We start from the raw sequence: 22,975 nt of genomic DNA, 5'->3' as shown, positions 1-22,975 counted from the left end.
CCCAAGGCTTTGTAAAGTATTATTAACCCTTCAGGTCATCTTGATTCTCTCCCTCTGTTGATGCAGCCTAGAGCTGTGTTGGCTTTTTTCGCAGCTGCTGCCCACGGCTGGCTCCTATTTAAATGGTTGTCCACTAGGACTCCAAGATCCCCCTCACAGTTACTACTATTGAGGAAGGTACCACCTATACTGTACCTGTGCATTTCGTTTTCCTTGCCTAAATGTAGAACCTTACCCTTTTCACCATTGAATTTCATTTTAGAAGAAGAGGGAGTCAAGCTATTCTCCAAAGCTCCTGGAGGGCAGAAGAAGAAGCAATGGGTGGAAACTAATCAACCTAGAACTGCCAGCCAGCATGATAAGAATTGTCAATCCAAATCTTCTTCTATATATATAAAAAGTGCTGTTTGTGTGTGTGTGTGTTCCAGCATAACTCTGGAACCCCTTGAGCAGTTTCAACCAAACTTGGTACACAAATGACTTACTCTCTGGAAACAAATACTGTGGGGGTAAGACACCCCTAACGCCCCCTCGGGGTGTGTTTTGTGTTAAGATACAGGCTGCTGTGCCTTTAAAACGGCTTCTACTGTACAGTGCAGTTAGAGTTGCCATGGCAACGGCTTCACAGTACTCCACGGCTCCCTTTGGCAAGGGGAAAATCCAACATTAGAAATATGTTTGGTCCAGACATCTTCCCCTATAAATAAGTATCGGGCACTGCTGGGTTATCGGCTAATAAAATTAATAAACAAGGCATTTCTCTCCCGTTTGGCGCAATCTCTCTCTCTCTCTCTCCCTATTTGAAAAGCTCCAGCAAGATGTAAGTTTTTTAAAGCTGAACGTTTGAAAGAAACCTAAACTTTTAGATGTGATCATTTTAGTCCATGGGCAAAATTCTAGTCCATACATGGCTTTTAGGTTAAACAAAATCAGGGGCTGTGTTGTTTTGTTAAAAGCTATTTTTGACAATCCATGCATACTCTCACAGCTCAGCCTGCCAATCTTCTAAGGAAGGAATTATGTATATTTTTCCACCCCCAAAAAACAAGCATAAAAGCTCTTAGTGGCTGTTTCGCTGTCCCCAACCAAGTTCATGGGCTTCATAGAAATGTAAGGAATGTAACAGATAACAGAGTTGGAAGGGACCTTGTAGGTCATCTAGCCCAACCCACTCACCCAAGCAGGAGACCTTATGCCATAATCTTATCCATCCATCCATCCATCCATCCATCCATCCATCTATCTATCTATCTATCTATCTATCTATCTGCCTGCCTGCCTGCCTGCCTGCCTGCCTACCTACCTACCTACCTACCTACCTACCTACCTACCTACCTAACTATCATCTATCTATCTATCTATCTATCTATCTATCTATCTATCTATCTATCATCGTCTGTCTATCTATCTATCTATCTATCTATCTATCTATCATCTATCTATCATCTATCTATCATCTATCATCTATCATCTATCATCTATCTATCTATCAATCATCTATCTATCTATCATCTATCTATCATCTCTATAATCTTTCTGTCTATTTATCTATAATTTCTATCTATCTATCACCTATCTGTCTATTGTCCTATATACTCTTTCCGTCATCTATTTATCTATCTATCATCTCTATCTATCATTTCTATCATCTATTTATCATCTACCTGACTACCTATCTACCTACCTATCCTCTGTCTGTCTGTCCATCCATCCATCCATCCACCCACCCACCCATCCATCCATCTATCTATCTCTAACAGATTATAATAGTTGCAAGGGAACTTGTAGGTCATCTAGTCCAACCCTTTCTGCCCAAGCAGGAGACCCTACACCATTTCTGAGAGATGGCAGTCCAGTCTGTTCTTGAAAGCCTCCAGGGATGAAGCTCCCACAACTTCTGGAGGCAACTTCTCTTCCATGGGTTGATTGCTCTCACCGGCAGAAAATCCATCCTTATTTCCAGGTTGAATCTCTCCTTGATCAGTTTCCATCCATTCTTCCTTCTCTGGCCTTCATGGAAAATATCTTGATTCCCTCCTCTCTGTGGCAGCCCCTCAAGTATTGGAACTTAATAATGCTTAACAGAAAGACTGGTTTAAAACACACACACACACACACACACACACACACACACGGGATGGGTTGCTGCCGGCATTACTGCCGGTTCAGCGTGCAAAAGATTTCCTGACAGTGAGGACAATTAACCAGTGGAACAACCTGCCACCAGAAGCTGTGGGTGCTCCATCAGTGGAGGCTTTTAAAAAGAGTCTCCTGCTTGACTAGAAGACCTCCGAGGTCCCTTTCAGCTCTGTTCTCTTAGTCTGTTTAAAAGCAGCTCACAGGTTGGTCCTACCACACAGACACACACACACACTTCCTCTCCTGCTGCCTTCTTCTCTCCCCCACCTTCCCACCCCACAGCGCCCGCCCCCCCAGAGATCAGCTGGCTCACAGTTGGCCTTCTGCTTGTTCAGCCCCCAGTGACACGAGACCCCTTTAAAAGAGGAATTCCCAATTCCTCCTGGTCGCCATGCCCCTCTTGGGAGTTGGGGGCACTCCAGCTGCCTCCCCGCTTGGCCGGAAGGGACTCAGGGTATCCCCGTGGCTTGGGGGAGCCGCACCCCGGGAGCCCCCCCACCCCTCCTTCCTCCCTGCTTCTCCCTCTGTGCCCAGCTGAGCTGCCTTTCGCCCCTCCCAACCCAGGCGAAAGGGGCGCATCTGCTTCTCCATCCTCGGAGCACCGAGGCCTATTTTGGGAAGAACCAACGGCACACGCCGAGCACGAGGGGTGGGGGAGGCAAGGGCTCCCGTGACATTTACAAGGTGATGGCGTGATGGGTTCCGTCTGGAGAGAAGTGGAAGCAGGCGGGCAGCGATTTCGGCCAGGAAACAGTGATGTGGTTATCTCCCCAAGGCTGGCAGGAGGTGAGGTGGGCACTGTTGGGCTTTGGTCAGTGATAAAGGACCCCGTGATAATCCTGCCTGGTTTATTTCACACCTCTCCCCCTGCATAAAACGCTAACAAAGGCCTCTATTGTGTGCAGTTACCAGCTGCTGTCTGCAGGGGAGAAGTATGGGGACTGTAGTCCATGTCCCTCACCAGGGTCTGCTGCTCTAGTCCATCAGTGATGCCAAAGTGCTAAGGGGATGGCAGCCCTTTGTTGGCCTTCTTTAAGCGAGGACGTTCAGTGGGTTTAGCTCTGGTTAAGCTTCGGGCAGGAGACCACCAGGTAAAGCCAGGATTGTCGGCTCGGGGAATTTTCAGAATAACAGAGTTGGAAGGGACCTCGGAGGTCTCTAGTCCAACCCCCTGCTCAGGCAGGAAACCCTATAGCATTTCAGGCAAATGGCTATCCAGCATCTTCTTAAAGACTTCCAATGTTGGGGCATTCGCAACTTCTGTAGGCAAATTCTGTTCCACTGATTAATTGTTCTCACTCTCAGGAAATTCCTTCTTAGTTCTAAGTTGCTTCTCTCCTGATTTAGTTTCCACCCATTGCTTCTTTTCCTGCCTTCAGGTGCTTGGAGAAGAGGTTAGCAGAATAACAGAATAAAACTTAGAAGGGACCTTGGAGGTCTTCTAGTCCAGCCCCCTGCTCAAGCAGGAGACCCTATCCCATTTTGGACAAATGGCTATCCAGTTCTCTTCTTAAAGACTTCCAATGTTGGAGCATTCACAACTTCTGGAGGCAAGTTGTTCCGCTGGTTAATTGTTCTCACTGTCAGGAAATTTCTCCTCGGTCCCAGGTTGATTCGTTTCCATCCGTTGCTTCTCGTCCTGCCCTCAGGGGGCTTTGGAGAATCCTCTGGAAGGAGGCTGGCACAAAGACTTGCTGTTTTGCTGCCAAGGGGCATGGCACAGGAGCCTTGGCAGAGATAAGGAAGGGGTTTTTTTCTGCTGAGGGACCCCCATAGCAAGCAACTTTTTCAGCCTATTTGTTTGACCGGGAGACGACCTTGATCAATTCAGACTTCACAGGCCGATGTAAACCTGCCCTGCCAGTTCTCTGCCATTTATACCCGCTGTCACTCCAGTTCTGGAGCCCATCCAAATGGGTGGTTGGCATGGCCTTGTCCTGCCAGTGACCTACCCAGACCTCAGCAGAGAAACTGGCTGTCAGGCCTGCCACACTTTCTATTATTCTGCTATGCCTTTTCTATGGTGGGGAAATGGGATTGTACTGAGTTAGATGCCATGTAGCCATAACAACATTCTTTCTAGAAAGCCAAGGTCATCCTTTGTCTCTGCGCCTCTGCATCTGGCCGGAACTGGATGGGTGGAAGCTGCCAGCGTGGCAGTGGGAGAGTGGACCATGGGATGGACTTGTGGGTGTGGGGGGGGGGGGCAAGATCTTGAATTTTCAACTGGGTGCGGAAAACCGGGAAGCTTTCAGATTCGGGTTTTCCCAGATGTGCCAACATGGCACATCTTCGCTCTACATGGGGCAGCCCTTGAAGAACATTCGGAGACTTCAGCTTGTCCAGAATGCAGCCGCGCGAGCAATCGTGGGTGCACCTTGGTACGCCCACGTTACACCTATCCTCCGCGAGCTGCACTGGCTGCCTATTGGTCTCCAGATGCGTTTCAAGGTGCTAGTTGTTACTTTTAAAGCCCTACATGGTATCAGACCTGGGTACTTGAGAGACCGCCTCCTGCCAATTACCTCCCTACGACCAATTAGATCCCACAGACTAGGCCTCCTCCAGGCTCCATCAACTAGCCAGTGTCGATGGTCGACCCACCGGGGGAGGGCCTTCTCTGTGGCTGCTCCGGCCCTCTGGAACGATCTCCCCGTGGAGATTCGGACCCTCGCCACCCTTCCGGCTTTCCGCAAAGCCGTTAAGACCTGGCTGTTCTGGCAGATGAGTTCCCAGCCCCACTCGAATTGTTGTGCCTGTTGCGGAGTTTTAATATGTTTTTTGTAATCGTTTGTCTTGTTTGTTTTCGTTGTATTGCCCCCCCTTTCCTATGAGTTTGTTAGCCGCCCTGAGTCCCTCTGTGAATAGGGCGGCATACAAGTTTAATAAACCAACCATAAACCATGGCTCTCTTAATAAATTGGAATTTTGAGGAATCCTTTGCTTCGGGTTCTGATTTACTTTTGGGTGTTAGTTGGAACCCTGACACAGGCCCTCTTCAAGGGGAGAATTCTCCCATCCACCCCCCCATTTAGGGAATCGATCGATCTTTCTGATTTCTCAGAGTCTTTTTCCTCTTAATTGCCTTTTATAATTCAGATGGTTTCAGTCTTTGTTTATTCGGCATTTTTATGTTGCATGTGTTTTTATTCAGACTGTCTTTTTTTTTTAAGGCCTTTTGTTGTACTGTAAATGGCCAGAATGCTTCAGCTACTGGGTAGTTTTAAACATTTCAGCAATAAAATTAAAGCAAGGGGTGAATGTTGACTTCTAGCGGTCTCTTCTGGTACGGACCGTGAGTATGGAGATGATTCGGCTTCCAAAGGCCTTTTCTGGAGTCCTGTATGAGCTGCGGGTGGCGCAGTGGCTGGAGTGCAGTACTGCAGGTGACTTCTGCTGCCTGCCGGCTGCCTGTAATTTAGTAGTTCAGATCTCACCGGCTCAAGGTTGAGTCATCCTTCCAATGTGGATAAAAGGAGGACCCCGATTGTTGGGGGCAAGAGGCTGACTCTGTAAACCGCTTAGAGAGGACTGTAAAAACACTGTGAAGTGGTACATAAGTCTAAGTGGGAAGGAAGGAAGGAAGGAAGGAAGGAAGGAAGGAAGGAAGGAAGGAAGGAAGGGGCAAGAGGCTGACTCTGTAAACCGCTTAGAGATGGCTGTAAAAACACTGTGAAGTGGTACATAAGTCTAAGTAGGAAGGAAGGAAGGAAGGAAGGAAGGAAGGAAGGAAGGAAGGAAGGAAGGAAGGAAGGGGCAAGAGGCTGACTCTGTAAACCGCTTAGAGAGGGCTGTAAAAACACTGTGAAGAGGTATATAAGTCTAAGTGGGAAGGAAGGAAGGAAGGAAGGAAGGAAGGAAGGAAGGAAGGAAGGAAGGAAGGAGCAAGAGGCTGACTCTGTAAACCGCTTAGAGGGGGCTGCAAAAGCACTGTGAAGTGGTACATAAATCTAAGTGCTAGTGCTACCACCCTTCATCCCTCCCCCCCTCCCAGTATTTAGAATGCAGTATTGCAAGCTCACAATGCCCACTGCCATGAGTTCGATCCTGACCGGCTCGAGGTTGACTCAGCCTTCCGAGGTTGGTAAAAGGAGGCCCCCCGATTGTTGGGGGCAAGAGGTTGACTCTGTAAACTGCTTAAAGAGGGCTGGAAATCACTGTGAAGTAGTATATAAGTAAGAGCTAAGTGGGAGGGAGGGAGGGAGGGAGGGAGGGAGGGAAGGAAGGAAGGAAGGAAGGAAGGAAGGAAGGAAGGAAGGAAGGAAGGAAGGAAGGAAGAAAGGAAGGAGCAATAGGCTGACTCTGTAAACCACTTAGAGAGGGCTGTAAAGCACTGTAAAGCGGTATATAAGTCTATTGCTGTTGCCATATTAAATCCAGCTTTCCTGCAGTCCCAAAACATCTGAAAACATCTGTATTTTTACCAGTGGTGGTTTGTGTAAGAAGCCACCAATATTTCCCACCGTTTCTAAACTCTGTTTTTCTGTGGCAAAAGGTACCATTCACAGCAGTTCCAAAGGAGCTACAGGTCAATCTAACCAGGGGTGGGATTCAGCTCATTCGCACCGGTTTGGGCAAACCGGATGTTAATTTTGCATCCGGTTTGCCGAACCAGTTGTTGCAAGGACTGGTTGGCCTCGCCCCCCTGGCCCTCCCCGGAGTCTCCACGTGTAGGACCTGCGCAGAGGCTCAGGGAGGGCAAACAACGGGCCTACTGGAAGTACCGGAATTCCAAAAATTAGCCTGTTTCCAGCTTCCAGAGGGCCTCCGGATTCCAGGGGAAGCCATTTTGTCCCTCCTGGAGGCTCAAGGAAAGCCTCCGGAGCCTGGGGAATGCAAAAAAATCCCACCACCACCAAGCTGCAGGAGGCCGAGTGGGCCACGCCCACCCGGCAACCAGGCAGAAAATCGGTTGCTAATATTTTTCAACTCCACCCCTGAATCTAACTCTTTCCCCCCCCCCCCAATCTTGGCAATTTTAAAAGTGGTGGACTTCAGTTCCCAGAATTCCCCTGGCTGAAGAATTCTGGGAAATGAAGTCCACCCGTCTTCAAGTTCCCAAGGTAGAAAAAAACTGATTTAATTGAAAACCCACTCCCTTTTTTTAGCCAAGAGGGCTAGAAACTTGAACCGGGGTGTTGCAGTGGTTAGAAAGCAGTACCGCAGACTAACTCTGCCCACCGCCAGGAGTTCGATCCTGACCAGCTCAAGGTTGACTCAGCCTTCTGTCCTTCCAAGGTCGGTAAAATGAGGACCCAGATTGTTGGGGGAAAGAGGCTGACTCGGTAAACTGCTTAGAGAGGGCTGTAAAAGCACTGGGAAGTGGCATATAAGTTTAGGTGCAAGGAAGGAAGGAAGGAAGGAAGGAAGGAAGGAAGGAAGGAAGGAAGGAAGGAAGGAAGGAAGGAAGGAAGGGAGGGAGGGCGGGCGGGCCATGATGGCAGAGAGGATGCAGTGGCCTGAAGTTCTCCCACGTCATCATTGGGTCAAGTGGCCAGAAGACAGCTAGTCGTCAACTTATGGCCACAAATGGAGCCCATCATTCTTGTTTGGGAGTTTCGCCCGATTTTATGACCTTTCTTGCCACAGTTGTTAAGTGGATCATGGCAGCTGATCCATGAATAACTCAGTTGTTAGGTGAAGCTGGCTTCCTCATTGGCTTTGCTTGTCACAAAAAAAGGGCGCTGGGAGAAAAATCCAGATCCAGTTGCAAGTCGGGAATAAAATGAAAGAAAGTCTGCTTATGGATAAACAGAACCTCCAACAGCCTGTAGTTCTGGACAGTGGTGAAATTAAAAAATTTTTACTACTGGTTCTGTGGGCGTGGCTTGGTGGGTGTGGTGTGGTTGGGTGGGCTTGGCAGGGGAAGGATACTGCAAAATCCCCATTCCCTCCCCACTCGGGGGCCAGCCAGAGGTGGTATTTACTAGTTCTCCAAACTACTCAAAATTCCGCTACCGGTTCTCCAGAATCTGTAAGAACCTGCTGATTTCACCCCTGGTTCTGGGGCAGCTGACAAATGAGCTTGATTATCACAGAGTTTCTGAAAGGCTGCTGGGGATTGTGCAATGTCTGAAATGCCCTAAGGAGATTGGGCAATGTAGTGAGCTCTATGTCTTCTGCTAAATGGTAGTGGGTTAATCCTTGTTCTGTCTGGAAGGCTCATGTCCTGTTCTTAGAATTTGGGTGGAAGACAATATAGATTTTAATCCCATCCCTGGAGGTAAAGGTGTTCGGTTTTGTGAATAGGCCGGCCCAATCTTTCTTAAGGGGCACAAATTAAGAAAGACTACTTTCTGTCTTGAAAAGCAAGACTACTGCAATGCACTCTACATGGGGCAGCCCTTGAAGAGTATTCGGAGACTTCAACTCGTCCAGAATGCAGCCGCGCGAGCGATTGTGGGTGCACCTCGGTACACCCACGTTACACCTATCCTCCGCGAGCTGCACTGGTTGCTGATCGGTCTCCGGATACGCTTCAAGGTGCTAGTTGTTACTTATAAAGCCCTTCGTGGTATTGGACCTGGGTACTTGAGAGACCGCCTGCTGCCAATTACCTCCCAAAGACCCATTAGATCGCACAGGGTTGGTCTCCTCCGGGTTCTGTCTACTAGTCAATGCCATCTGGCTACGACCCGGGTGAGGGCCTTCTCTGTGGCAGCTCCGGCCCTCTGGAACGAACTCCCCGCAGAGATTCGGACCCTCACCTCTCTCCAGGCCTTCCGAAAAGCTGTCAAAACCTGGCTGTGTCGGCAGGCCTGGGGTTGACGAGTTCCCTTCCCCTCTTGACTCGTGTGGTTGTTGCTATTTTAAATGCTTGTCTTGTACTTGTGTTCCCTTTCCCCTTTTGAGTTGTTCGCCACCCTGAGTCCCTCTGGGAATAGGGCAGCATATAAATAAAACAAATCTCAATCTCAATGTTTCTTCATTTCTCTTTTGGGGAAATATAATATTCTGCCTTTTAATATTCCCAAAATATTTTATTCTTCTAGTGGGGGAGGGGGCTTCCCACAAGGGGATCGTCTGACTCTGGGACACTACTGCAACCGTCATAAGTGTGAATCAGTTGCCAAGTGCACTGATGATGAACACGTGATCGTGATGGGGGATGGAGCCATGGTCCGGTGGTGGCTTCCGGATCCCGTTACAACCGGTATTCTGCAACGGGGCCAGGAGCCCACCACTTGCAACCGCGGATCCGTACCCACCGTCTGCGATGCTCCAGCTGCTCGGTGGAGCGTCGCACAGGCGCCGTACGCTCCGTGCAAGTGCGCAAATGGCCCAATCAGATCAAATAGCGGTAAGGAGACCAAGTGGGTAGGTGGGCCCTCTGGAGCACCGTACCAGAACGGTACCTGGTGCTCCCAGCAAGCACCGGTACGCCCATACCGGAGCGTACCGGTCGTATCCCACCACTGCCGTGGTCGTATCTGTGGAAAACGGTCCCTTTTCATTGCGACATTGAACGGTCACTAAATGGTTGTAAGTCGAGGAGTACCCGCAGGCGAAGGGAGAGGAAACAGAGTAGAAACAGGCCTGTAAGGATATCCGGACTTACCTCTAAGCATCCTCACCTCTCCCAGGTCGTTTAAAAGAGGGTGGGAATTATTGCAAATCCCAGGGCGATGAAGGCCAGAGCTTGGGAGGGGTGGAGGGGTAAGGATGCCAGGCCAGAAGGAAGAAAGACTCGGCTGAGGGAGGGAGGGAGGGTAAGGATGGGCACAGCGAGCCCAAAGAGACAGCCTCTCCCCCCCCGCCCCCATCTTCCAAAGCAGGCACAGCAAAAACAATAATATATATTTTTTTTAAATCATTGTCCCGACATGCCAGCATAAAGACGGGGCTGTTGCAGCCTCAATGGGTCCTTTGTGAGGCAGGACAAATGGCAATCGATTGCGTAAAGAGTGGCGGCTCTGGATTCGGGCCTAAGAATATATATATTGCATTAGCCAGGGGGGGGGAAAAAAGGTGGGGCAGGAGAAAACGACAAAAAAATGTTCAAGGATAACATGACCTCTTAATACCCCCTGCCAGGCACCTCCAGGCCTTTTTCTCTTCTGTTTCAAGAGGGGATCCCTGTCCCCCCCCCACTTCCCCCCCAGCCTCTGAGCACCCCCAGGACAGGCACTGCGAGTGGGGAGAAAGCCCAAAGGCTTCCTTTGACGGTCCTTGCTTTTGCTTGCCAAAGTGCTTGTAAAGCAACACTCGAGTTGGGATTTCAGTTTATTTTAAAATTTAAAAAGTTAATCTTCTTTCCTTTCTCTCCCCTCCTCCCCTTTCCTTTTTCTTTCATTTCTTTCCTTCCATCTCCTTCCTTCCCTTCTTTTTCTCCATTTTCTTTCTCTCCTGCTCCATCCATTTTCTCTCCTCCTCTTATCCCTCCCCTTCTTTCTTTCCTTTTCTTCCTTCCTTTCTTTCTATATCTATCTATCTATCATCTATCTATCTATCTATCATCTATCTATCTATCTCTATCATCTATCTATCTATCATCTATCTATCTATCTATCTATCATCTATCTATATAATCTATAATCTATCATCTATTTTATATCTATCTATCTATCTATCTATCATCTATCTATCTAACTATCTATCATCTATCTATATAATCTATAATCTATCATCTATTTTATATCTATCTATCTATCTATCTATCTATCTATCATCTATCTATCTATCTAACTATCTATCTATCTATCATCTATCTATCTATCTATCTATCTATCTATCTATCTATCTATCTATCTATCTAATCTATAATCTATCGTCTATTTTATATCTATCTATCTATCATCTAGCTATCCAACATTTATTTATTTATTTATTTATTTATTTATTAATATTTGTATGCCGCCCTTTTCCCCAAGGGGACTCAGGGCGGCTCACAATTCAAGGGGAGGGGGAGACAAACCGAGTTACATATAGGACAATACATCATTAAAAGCACAACATTCATAAATTCGGGTACGGTGAAGGTCTTTAGCCCCAGGCCTGTCGGGATAGCCAGATTTTGAGGGCTGTGCGGAAGGTCTGGAGGGTGGTGAGGGTACGAATCTCCACGGGGAGATCGTTCCAGAGGGTCGGAGCTGCCACCGAGAAGGCTCTCCTCCATGTAGTTGCCAGTCGACATTGACTGGCTGATGGAACTCGGAGGAGGCCTAACCTGTGGGATCTAATTGGTCGAGTGGAGGTAATTGGCAGTAGGCGGTCTCTCAAGTACCCAGATCCACTACCATGAAGGGCTTTATAGGTGACAACTAGCACCTTGAAGCGTATCCGGAGATCAACAGGTAGCCAGCGCAGCTCGCGGAGGATAGGTGTTATGTGGGTGTACCGAGGTGCACCCACAATCACTCGAGCGGCCGCATTCTGGACTAGCTGAAGTCGCCGAATACTCTTCAAGGGCAGCCCCATGTAGAGCACATTGCAGTATTCCAGCCTAGAGGTCACAAGGGCACGAGTGACTGTTGTGAGAGCCTCCCGGTTCAGGTAGGGACGCAACTGGCGCACCAGGCGAACCTGGGCAAATGCCCCCCTGGTCACAGCTGACAAATGGTGTTCAAAAGTCAGCTGTGGGTCCAGGAGGACTCCCAAGTTGCGGACCCTGTCTGAGGGGTATAATGTTTGACCCCCCAGCCTGAGAGATGGAACACTTGGCCAATTAGTGGGAGGGAAGCACAGCAGCCACTCGCCACATCTATCTATCATCTATCTATCTATCTTATCTGATCTATAATCTATCATCTCTTATATCTATCATCTATCATCTATCCATCTATCCATCTATCCATCTATCCATCTATCCATCTATCCATCTATCCATCTATCCATCTATCCATCTATTCATCTATCCATCTATCTATCTATCATCTATCTATCTATCTATCATCTATCTATCTATCATTGGCTGGCCAATTCCATCACGACTCCGGGTAGCCTCCAGGGGTGGATTCTGGCTGCTAATAGTGCTGGTTCGCTCAGGGACATTTGCGCGCACTTGATGCATGCTATGTGCACGTGCACAGTAGTGAAAAAAAAATGCTTTTCCCCCTTCAGAACTGGACTGCGCATGTGGTGGGGGAACATGCATGCAGGCACAGCTCCATTCGCAGGAGCAGAAGACACTTGTCCTTGCGTGTGAAACTCCACTTACGTGAGAGGTGTGCAAATATCGATTTGTTTGAGCAGCCGGTATGCATGTTATGCTCTCACATAAGCGGAGCTGTGCATATGGCCATGCACGCTTACCATTCACAAGAAGCAATCTCCTCTCCCCCCCCCCCCCGCCCCCATCCCCCTATACACACCGGACCACCAAGCCAGAAATGTGTGGGACCGTTGCCTTAGACAACAGAGTTGGAAGGGACCATGGAGGCCTTCTAGTCCAACCCCCTGGTCAAGTAGGAGCCCCTATATACCATTTTAGACAACTGGTTGACCAATCTAAAGCAACACAAACGAGGTCATTTTTACAGGAACCACACTGGGGAAGGAGCATCTCATTAACAGAATATCAGAGAGTTGGAAGGGACCTTGTAGGTCATCTAGTCCAACCCTCCCTCAAGGAGGAGATCCTGCAATGTTCCTGACAGAGGGCAGTCCAGTCTCTTCTTGAAAGCCTCCAGGGATGAAGCTCTCACAACTTCTGGAAGCAACTTCTCTTCCATCGGACGATGGTTCTCACTATCAGAAAATCCCTCCTTATTTCCAGGTTGAATCTCTCTACTTGGTCAGTTTCCATCCATTGTTCCTTGTCTGGCCTTTGGGTGCTTTGGAAAATATCTTGACCGACTCCTCTCTGTGGCAGCCCCTCAAATATTGGAAGACTGCTATCGTATCTCCCCTGGTCCTTCTCTTCACTAAACAAGCCATGCCCAGTTCCTGCAACCCCTCTTGATATGTTCGTCCCCATCATCTGCTGTCCTTTTATCCTTCAGAGCGGAGTGATCGTGGCATTTGAAATCTAAACAGCTAATCAACTCCAGAAGATGCAGGGAGGGAGAACCACACTTTTAAACATTTGCAGGTGTTCAGTACGGCAAATGGCTATTGCGTGCAGCAGACAAGAGTGCCGTACACCATGTCACAAAAAGAAAAGCTAAAACAGGACTCCGGGCATGGGGAGGGGCGCTAGGGGAATCGGGGGGGGGGGGACCTGGTCGGCGTAAACACACCTGGACTCAATACAAATGTAGGTCTGAACCAGAAAGCACACATTGGGGGAAGCTTGGAAAGGTTTGCGTTGCATTCCTTCCGCGGCTTTCGACAACATGGTGTGGGAAAAAATGAGTGTTGTTGCCATCTGGGAAACTCTTTGGTTAATTTTGCCTTGTTCTGAAGGTGCACTGAGGGCAACTTTGCTCCCATGTCAAATTATTCATCCCTACCGACAGCAGTCGGGGATGTAACAGTGTAAAACAAGAGAGTTACACAACAAGGCTGAAGGTCACCCCGGCACCAACTGGATTAAAGGAAATATTTGGGGGATTCCCGGCCCAGAACAAAGCCTGCCATTGCCAGCAGGATCCTGCCCCTCACCAGCCCAAGAAATGTCCCTGCAGATCTGAAGAACGGAGCATCCTAATACATGGAAAGTTTTTCCCAGTCGGTCCACACCAGGAGTTTTGGAAATGGTAAAATCCTACGCTACCAAAAAAAAGAAAAAGAGAACCAGATCATCCCCTGAAAAGAATATGTAAACACAACAACGGATAGAGTGGATGGAGGGAGGAGTAGAAGGAAAGATAGGAAGGAGAGGAGAAAGGAGAGAAATAGGAGAAAGGGAAAGGCAGAGGAAGAATGGGAGGGAATGTAAGAGTAGGTAGGAAAGAGGGGAGGAATGGGAAGAAGAGGGGGAAGAGTAAACGGGAGGAAGGGGAAGGAGAGAAGGGAAAGGAGAGGAGGAAGGAAGGAAGGAGAGAAGAAAGAGAAGAAAGGGGGTAGGAAGGAGGGAAGGAGGGAGGGAAGCAAGGAGGGAAGGAAGGAGGGAAGGAAGGAGAGAAGGAAGGAGAGAAGGAAGAAGAGAAGGAGAGAAGAAAGGAGGGAAGGAAGGAGGGAATGTAGGAGAGAAGGAAGGGGGAAGGAAGGAGGAAAGGAAGGGGGAAAGGAAGGAGAGGAGAAAAGAAAGGAGGGAAGGAAGGAAGGGGGGAAGGAAGGAGGGAAGGAGAGAAGGAGGGAAGGGGAAGGAGGGAGGGAAGGAAGGGGAGTAGGAGAGAAGAAACGAGGGAAGGAAAGAGGGAGGGAGGGAAGAAGTAGGACCGTTGTAAGATAAGATGGATCTATGGGATGTTAAAAAAGCAATCTTCAAATATATATTAAAAAAAAACCAGGGGGAAGCAGGTAGGGCCTTTTCTGACCCACAAATCCTGTTAAAAGGTAGAAGCTAACACTGACAAAAACGTCTACCCTGTTTCCCCGAAAATAAGACCTCCCCAGATAATAAGACTAATCGGGCATTTGAGTGCATGCGCTAAAATAACCCCTTCCCACAAAATAACCCCTCCCCCAAAATATTGCAACACAGCAGCAGCCATGAGGTGATCACACTCGCCGGCTCCTGCACCTCAAAAATAACAAGACCTCCCCGAAAATAAGACCAAGCACTTATTTTTGGGGGGGATCAACAGAAAATAAGACCCTGTCTTATTTTGGGGGAAACATGGTACTTTTTAAAATGAAATGTTGATGGCAATTATGAAAGGATCTCCCAGGTTGCTGGTGCCTTAGACGGAGTGGCTTGATGGGCGACATGTAAATATAATAAATAAATATAAATAATGCATCTCTCAGGATTCTTAGCAAGGGGGATCTGGAGCTACGCTGGCTGGGCATCTGGAAGTTGTAGTGCCAATACTGCTGGAAGGCCTAAGTATTAAAACGTTAAATGGTGCTATAAAAAAATTGAAGAGGGTAAAAAGTTTCTCACTGTGGCCTTCTTCAGCCCACACTAATTTACTGAGCTTCAGACATTTGAGACAGAAAACTAGGTTCCGGCACAGTACAAGATAACATTGAGAGTTTGGGCCTGCTAGAAACCAGGAGACAGTGAGGTCTAGTCCCGCCTTAGGCACGAAAGCCAGCTGGGTGTCTTTGGGCCAGTGACAGGAGATGGTGAGTTCTAGTTTCGTCTCAGGCATGAAAGTCAGTTGGGTGTCTTTGGGCCAATCACCAGGAGACGGTGAGTTCTAGTTTCATCTCAGGCATGAATGCCGGCTGGGTGATTTGAGGCCAGTCACCTTCTCTCAGCCCAGCTCACCTCATGGGGCGACTATTGTGGGGAAAATAGGAGTAGGAAGGAGTAGATACGTTTGCCACCTTGAGTTATTTATAAAAATAAAAAAGGTGGCATAAGAAAAATTAAGTTATTCTTTCTTGAAAAAGAAAGATTGTGGCATGAATGGCTCCTCCCTTGATCCTTTCTTTCCACCGTGATCTCTTCCAATGTCACCTTTTGGCTTCCATCCATCTCCTTCTACATGAGGCTCAGAGGAAGCCACTCCGGCAGCCCAGCAGGAATCACAATGCCACCAAAACCTGTGCCACAGAAGCCACTGCACTGAAACTAGGCTTGGTTGGCAAGCAACTCTAAAACTCTATCTGTTTCGGTGATCAACATACAGTACTTTCTAGCCAGACGCCACTGGAAAATCATCTCCTCTTTTATGAGTTTCTTTTTCCTAGTAGGGATCACCTTAAGACATGAGGAGGAAGGTTTTCAGATTCTGTTTTTCACTTAGTGGGAGGACTGGTTGACAATGAACATTTTATTTAAACATCACATTGTATGAATGGATTATAAGAGGAGTCTCTCTTTACAAGCACCTTGGTCCAAACTCCTAAAGGCTTAATTGCAGAATAATTATTTCACAAGCCACCAGCTTACTCTCTCTTCATACTTTTTCCCCCCTTTGTCCAGTTGCCCAGTGCCTCTCTCCTCTCTTAAGTCATCACAGTTTCTCTTAATTTTCCATACTGGTCTTTGGCCTTAATAAAGATCTGAATGGATTGGATCCCTTAGCTTTCTGCACGTGTTCTCCAGAAGGAAGGGCTCTTTTCCTCTTTTACTTTAGGAGGAAATGCCTCCTAAAGGATCCAGTAAACTGACATCGCAACTCTTGATCCAAATAGGATTAGAAATGAGCTAAACTGGAGTCAAGTCACCATGAAGGACTTGCTTCGCCGACTGAGAACTTCGCTGCAAAAAAAATCATTCCAGCCACCATCTTGCTGCAAATGTTCCTTCTGAGACTTTGTCACTTGTTAGTTTCCAGAAAGCTGCTAAAAACAGAAATGTCAGTCTTTCCAAGAGTTCATGCACTGACCCATCTATCGTTTCCTTTTATATTTATATGGTGTTTTTTTAGGCTGAAGTTTATTTTTAATCAAAGTCTATATGTTTTATATTTTTTTGTACAACCTATCACATAACCTGCTGAGGCTCATTGGACTGAGGGGATACAAACTCAGGGAGTACATAAATGTACCAAAAAAGGCCAGGAGTGACTCACTGCAAAATCTCGCATGGCACAACAGTGCCTCCTACAGTATCTGATAAAGTGATTTCTTGCTGAGGTCTGACAAGTGGAATCTTTATTTTTCCAAAACCTGTGACAGCCTAGGCATCCAAAGGTGCAACTGATGTTAAAATTGCAATTCATCCAGCTTCTTGGATGAGAAGCTAAATGTCTTTAAAGAAAAACCAGAAAGTCACCTCATTTCCTCTTGAAAAAGCATATTTGGGTTAAGATTGCACCATTATTCCCACTAGATTGAACAGGAAGACAAATTAAGCTTCCCAAAATTTTTCTGATTTCACTGGTCTACAAGGAAAAAGCCTCGGAAATGAAAGTAGCTTAATTTTAGCAGAATTGGGTCACTAATAAAGGAAAGTTTAAGCCCTAAGTATCAAATTGGCTCATATCCAAGATACAGCTTCAGGTCAAAACTGCATTAAAATAATTCAAAACAATGGTGCAATTATGCTCCACACCTTTTCTGCAAAATGTGATATATAGCAATCTGAATGGTGCCACACTATCATCATAACTTTCCATTCATTTATTGGTTTTTCATGCAACCTTTTCATGTTTTTTGCATGAAAAACTGACAAGGTCCAACATCAGATCAAATAAGGTTCTCTATTTGGTCTCTAAACCGCATTTTTTGGCTTTTCTCTCGTGAACTGCAGTAGGATCATCCCTGGGGAGATTCTAACAATAATTGGCAAGCATGGACTCCATTTCCCTTGGTATCTTTTCTCCATGCCTGTGATCCTGGTTGATTCTCTTCCACATGCTCATCACTTCCTGCCCCAGAATTCAATGGGAAGTAGTCAAAATGCGAGTGCAAGAAGTGAATTTTCAGTGACGTTTGCAAAAAGTGCTTTGTAGGACCTAACCAAGTTTTCCACACATTTTTCCGTAGTCATCGGCCTTGCTGTTCCCAAGAAACTGTTGCCACAGACTTGAAGGCTTCCCATGCTTTCCTTTCCTTGCCGCACAACGGACAATCCAGCTTGTCATCTGTGCAAGAGGTTCCACTGTTGTAATCCGAAGTCCAGTAGCTCTACCTTACTCTTAGGCAATTACAAATACCTGACCAGGTCATTTAGTTCACTCTGTGAAATGAGATGTGGTTCAGGAGCAGCATATGGTGGGCTACAGTTTGGGTCCACTGACCAAAGTCCAGATCGGGCCCAGATGGGCTGCATCCTGCTCATTGTCTTTATCATCATCTGAGTCTAGAGAGTAGGATTCTGGTGGGTCTGGAATTGGCAAATCCTCCCCGTGGGGTACAGACGCAGGGCGGATGGAATGTTTGGATATTCCACGGCCCCCTTCTTTCTTGAGATCCCTTTTGCAATTCAGGGAGCCGTGCAGAAATAGCAATACTATGTTTGGTGGGTTCCCTCCACACCATCGGGACTGCGAAAGGCATGGATTTTTTTTCTTCCTGTTTAGCCAACGACACAGATAGGTTGCACATGTAATGCAACAATAATGAGGGGTCCAACTCTTGTCCTGATCCCCTATTTTGCCCCCAAAATATAAATGGTAGACCTTTTTTTTACCACTGCTGTTAAATTGCACTTTGGGGATGCAAATGTAACCTCACCACAAACATAACAGAAGTTATCTGCATTGTTTATAGTTTCGAGGCATGTTGGCTTGTGAGGAAAAATATCACGTAATTGTTCCTTGGAAATATTAGGCAATAACACTTTCACAAGCCACCAGATGTGTTTGATGCTTAGATCTGACAAAAACAAATGTACCTTGCAATAAAAGAATAAATTACAGTTAAGTAGTAATCTTTAATCTCAAAGTGAAGACAGATTTATGCGCTTCCATGTGGCATAATTAGACAGCTCCCTCCCTTGTAGGCAAATACAGTGGGGCAAAAAAGTATTTAGTCAGCCACCAATTATGCAAGTTCTTCCACTTAAAATGGTGAGAGAGGCCTTTAATTGACATCATACGTAGAGCTCAACTGTGAGAGACAAAATGAGAAAACAAATCCAGACAATCACATTGTCTGATTTGGAAAGAATTTTTTTTGCAAATTATGGTGGAAAATAAGTATTTGGTCAATATCAAAAGTTCATCTCAATACTTTGTTATATATCCTTTGTTGGCAATGACAGAGGTCAAACGTTTTCTGTAAGTTGTCATAAGGTTGGCACACACTGTTGCTGGTATGTTGGCCCATTCCTCCATGCAGATCTCCTCTAGAGCAGTGATGTTTTGGGGCTGTCGCTGGGCAATGCGGACTTTCAACTCCCTCCAAAGGTTTTCTATGGGTTTGAGATCTGGAGACTGGCTAGGCCACTCCAGGACCTTCAAATGCTTCTTACGAAGCCACTCCTTCGTTGCCCGGGCAGTGTGTTTGGGATCGTTGTCATGCTGAAAGACCCAGCCACTTTTCATCTTCAATGCCCTTGCTGATGGAAGGTTTGCACTCAAAATCTCACGATACATGGCCCCATTCATTCTTTCCTGTACACGGATGTCGTCCTGGTCCCTTTGCAGAGAAACAAAGCATGATGTTGCCACCCCCGTGCTTCACAGTAGGTATGGCGTTCTTTGGATGCAACTCAGCATTCTCTCTCCTCCAAACACGACGAGTTGTGTTTCTACCAAACAGTTCTACTTTGGTTTCATCTGACCATATGACATTCTCCCAATCCTCTTCTGGATCATCCAAATGCTCTCTAGCAAACTTCAGAGGGGCCCAGACATGTACTGGCTTAAGCAGTGGGACACGTCTGGCACTGCAGGATCTGAGTCCTTGGCGGCGTAGTGTGTTACTGCTGGTAGCTTTTGTTACGTTGGTCCCAGCTCTCTGCAGGTCATTCACTAGGTCCACCCGTGTGGTTCTGGGGTTTTTGCTCACCGTTCTTGTGATCATTTTGACCCCCCAGGGTGAGATCTTGCGTGGAGCCCCAGATCGAGGAAGATTATCAGTGGTCTTATATGTCTTCCATTTTCTAATTATTGTTCCCACAATAGATTTCTTCACATCAAGCTGCTTGCCTATTGCAGATTCAGTCTTCCCAGCCTGGTGCAGGTCTACAATTTTGTTTCTGGTGTCCTTCGACAGCTCTTTGGTCTTCACCATAGTGGAATTTGGAGTGTGACTGTTTGAGGTTGTGGACAGGTGTCTTTTATACTGCTAACAAGTTCAAACAGGTGCCATTAATACAGGTAATGAGTGGAGGATAGAGGAGCCTCTTAAAGAAGAAATTACAGGTCTGTGAGAGCCAGAAATCTTGCTTGTTTGTAGGTGACCAAATACTTATTTTCCACCATAATTTGCAAAAAAATTCTTTCCAAATCAGACAATGATTGTCTAGATTTGTTTTCTCACTTTGTCTCTCATAGTTGAAGTCTACCTACGATGTCAATTACAGGCCTCTTTCATCTTTTTAAGTGGGAAAACTTGCACAATTGGTGGCTAAATACTTTTTTGCCCCACTGTACACTTACCTGTGTATAAATGTTCATTGTGATATATCTTGAAAAGTTTAGCCAACCAGCACCATTATCATCTGTTTTCTAATACATGTACTCAAAATATGGAAGAATACATTTTATCTGAGGTCAATAATTTCTCAAAATTTGCAGACCAATGTAATCAGTGGAACGACTTGACTCCAGAAGTTGTGAGTGCTTCATCACTGGAGGCTTTTAAGAAGAAACTGGACAGTCCCTTGTCTCAAATGGTTATAGGGTCTCTTACTCGAGCAGGGGGGTTGAACTTGAAGATCTCCAAGGTTCCTGTAAGGACTTGCCTCTTCTCTCTCTTCAAGAAAGCAGAACTCTTCAAACAGGCATTATTTCAAATGGACCAGAGGAATGCTGTCGATATAGTTTACTTGGACTTCAGCAAGGCATTTGATAAGGTAGACCATAACCCACTACTAGATAAAGTAAAAGAATGTGGGTTAGACAGCATCACCACCAGATGGATTCATAACTGGCTGACCAACTGCACTCAAAGTGTAGTCCTCAATGGGACCACATCTACATGGAGGGAAGTATGCAGCGGAGTACCCCAAGGCTCTGTTTTAGGCCCAGTACTTTTCAACATCTTCATCAATTATTTGGATGAGGGAATAAATGGGGAACTCATCAAATTTGTAGATGACACCAAGCTGGCAGGAATAGCCAATGCTCCAGAAGACAGGCTTAAGATACAGAAGGATCTGGACAAACTTGAACATTGGACACTATCTAATAAAATGAAATTCAATGGTGAAAAGAGTAAGGTTTAGGCAAGAAAAACAAAATGCACAGGTACAGTATAGGTGGTACCTTGCTCAATAGTAGTAACTGTGAGTAGGATCTTGGAGTCCTAGTGGACAACCATTTAAATATGAGCCAGCAGTGTGCAGCAGCTGCCAAAAAAGCCAACACAGTTCTAGGTTACATAAACAGAGGTATAGAATCAAGATCACGCCGCTCTGCCCATTCCTTTGAACCTGAGACAAAACAGATAGCTCCAGGCCAATTCCTCCCTTTCCCAAGCAGTACATCAGTGACAGGAAGACCAGAAACAGGAAAGAGGTTGTAAAGGAACATCCAGGACCACCTCCCCGCCAGAATGGCAGCATCCCAATAGGGACGTGATAGTCCCTTCCAATTCCGTTATTCTATGGCAGCTTTATCAGCTGTCTTCAACTCCCAGAATTCCTGAGGCAACCATGCTAGCTCAGGAATTCTGGGAGATATCAATCAATCAATTAGAAGAGTTCCATGATTAGTTTCCATCCATTGTTTCTTGTCCTGCCTTCTGGTGCTTTGGAAAATAAATTTGACCCCCCGCTTCTTTGGGGCAGCCCCTCAAATACTGGAAGATGCTCTCATGTCATTTCCCCCCCCCCCCGGTCCTTCTCTTCACTAGATTAGCCATGCCCAGTTCCTGCCGCCGTTCTTCATATGTTTGAGCCTCCAGTCCCCTCATCATCCTGGTTGCTCTTCTCTGCACTCTTTCCAGAGTCTCAACTTCTTTTTTATATCGTGATAGCCAAAAACCGGATGCAGGATTCAGTTTGGTGGAGAGATGAATACCAGCTGCTCAGGCAGGAGACCCTATAAGCCAAATGGCTGTCCAGCCTCTTCTTAAAAACCTCCAATGCTGTGGAGCGCCCACAACTTCGATTTGTTCACACTGTTGGGACTCTCAGGTCATAAAATTGCCGTAGTTGTCTTCGGCTTGGCGTCCACTGACACACGAAGCCATTCTCTTGTAAACAAACACATACACGTTGCAGCAAGAGCCTTGCTAAGACGAGTTCCCCCAGGCGGGGAGGGCAAGACCCCCCCTCTCCAGCAGAAGCAAAAGGGGGGACTGTTTTTCAGTCTAGGCCTCGTTAAGATGGGTGGACTCCCACTTTCCCCGGCTAGCTAGGGAATTCTGGGAGCAGAAGTGGGAAAACAGCTGAGTAAGGAATTATGGGAGCCCGGGAGGCCCTCGCAACAGTCACTCACGCCCTTGTGACCTCAAGACTGGACTACTGCAATGCGCTCTACATGGGGCAGCCTTTGAAGAGCATTCGGAGACTTCAACTCGTCCAGAACGCAGCCGCGCGAGCGATTGTGGGTGCACCTCGGTACACCCACGTTACACCTATCCTCCGCGAGCTGCACTGGCTACCGATCAGTCTCCGGATACGCTTCAAAGTGCTAGTCGTAACTTATGAAGCCCTTCATGGTATTGGACCTGGGTACTTGAGAGACCGCCTGCTGCCAATTACCTCCCAAAGACCCATTAGGTCGCACAGGGTCGGCCTCCTCCGGGTCCCGTCTACCAGCCAATGCCACCTGGCTATTACCCGGGGGAGGGCCTTCTCTGTAGCAGCTCCGGCCCTCTGGAACGAACTCCCCGCGGAGATTCGGACCCTCACCCCTCTCCAGGCCATCCGGAAAGCCGTCAAAACCTGGCTGTGCCGGCAGGCCTGGGGGTGATGAGTTCCCTTCCCCTCTCGACCTGTATGGCCGTATGACTCTTGTGTATTTTAATCATGCGTATTGTGTTCTATGTTCCCTTTTTCCCCTTTGGAGTTGTTTGCCGCCCTGAGTCCCTCCCGGAGAAGGGCGGCATACAAATAAACCCAATAAATGAATGAATGAATGAATGAATAAATTAATTAATAAATAAATAAGAGCGGGAGTCCACCCATCTTAAAGCTGGCCAGGCTGAGGGGGGGGAGGGAAAGGAAAGAAAATCGCTGATCCAAAAGGCTGTTTCATTGGGCATCCCTGCTTGCTTTGGCCGCCCCTTAGGGAAGACGGGTTCTCCCTCCACGCTGACTCCGCTGCGGTCTTTAAATGCG

Source organism: Thamnophis elegans, chromosome 1, assembly GCF_009769535.1.
Source record: "Thamnophis elegans isolate rThaEle1 chromosome 1, rThaEle1.pri, whole genome shotgun sequence".
Classification (NCBI taxonomy): Eukaryota; Metazoa; Chordata; class Lepidosauria; order Squamata; family Colubridae; genus Thamnophis; species Thamnophis elegans.
Note: the sequence above shows the minus strand (reverse complement) of the source record.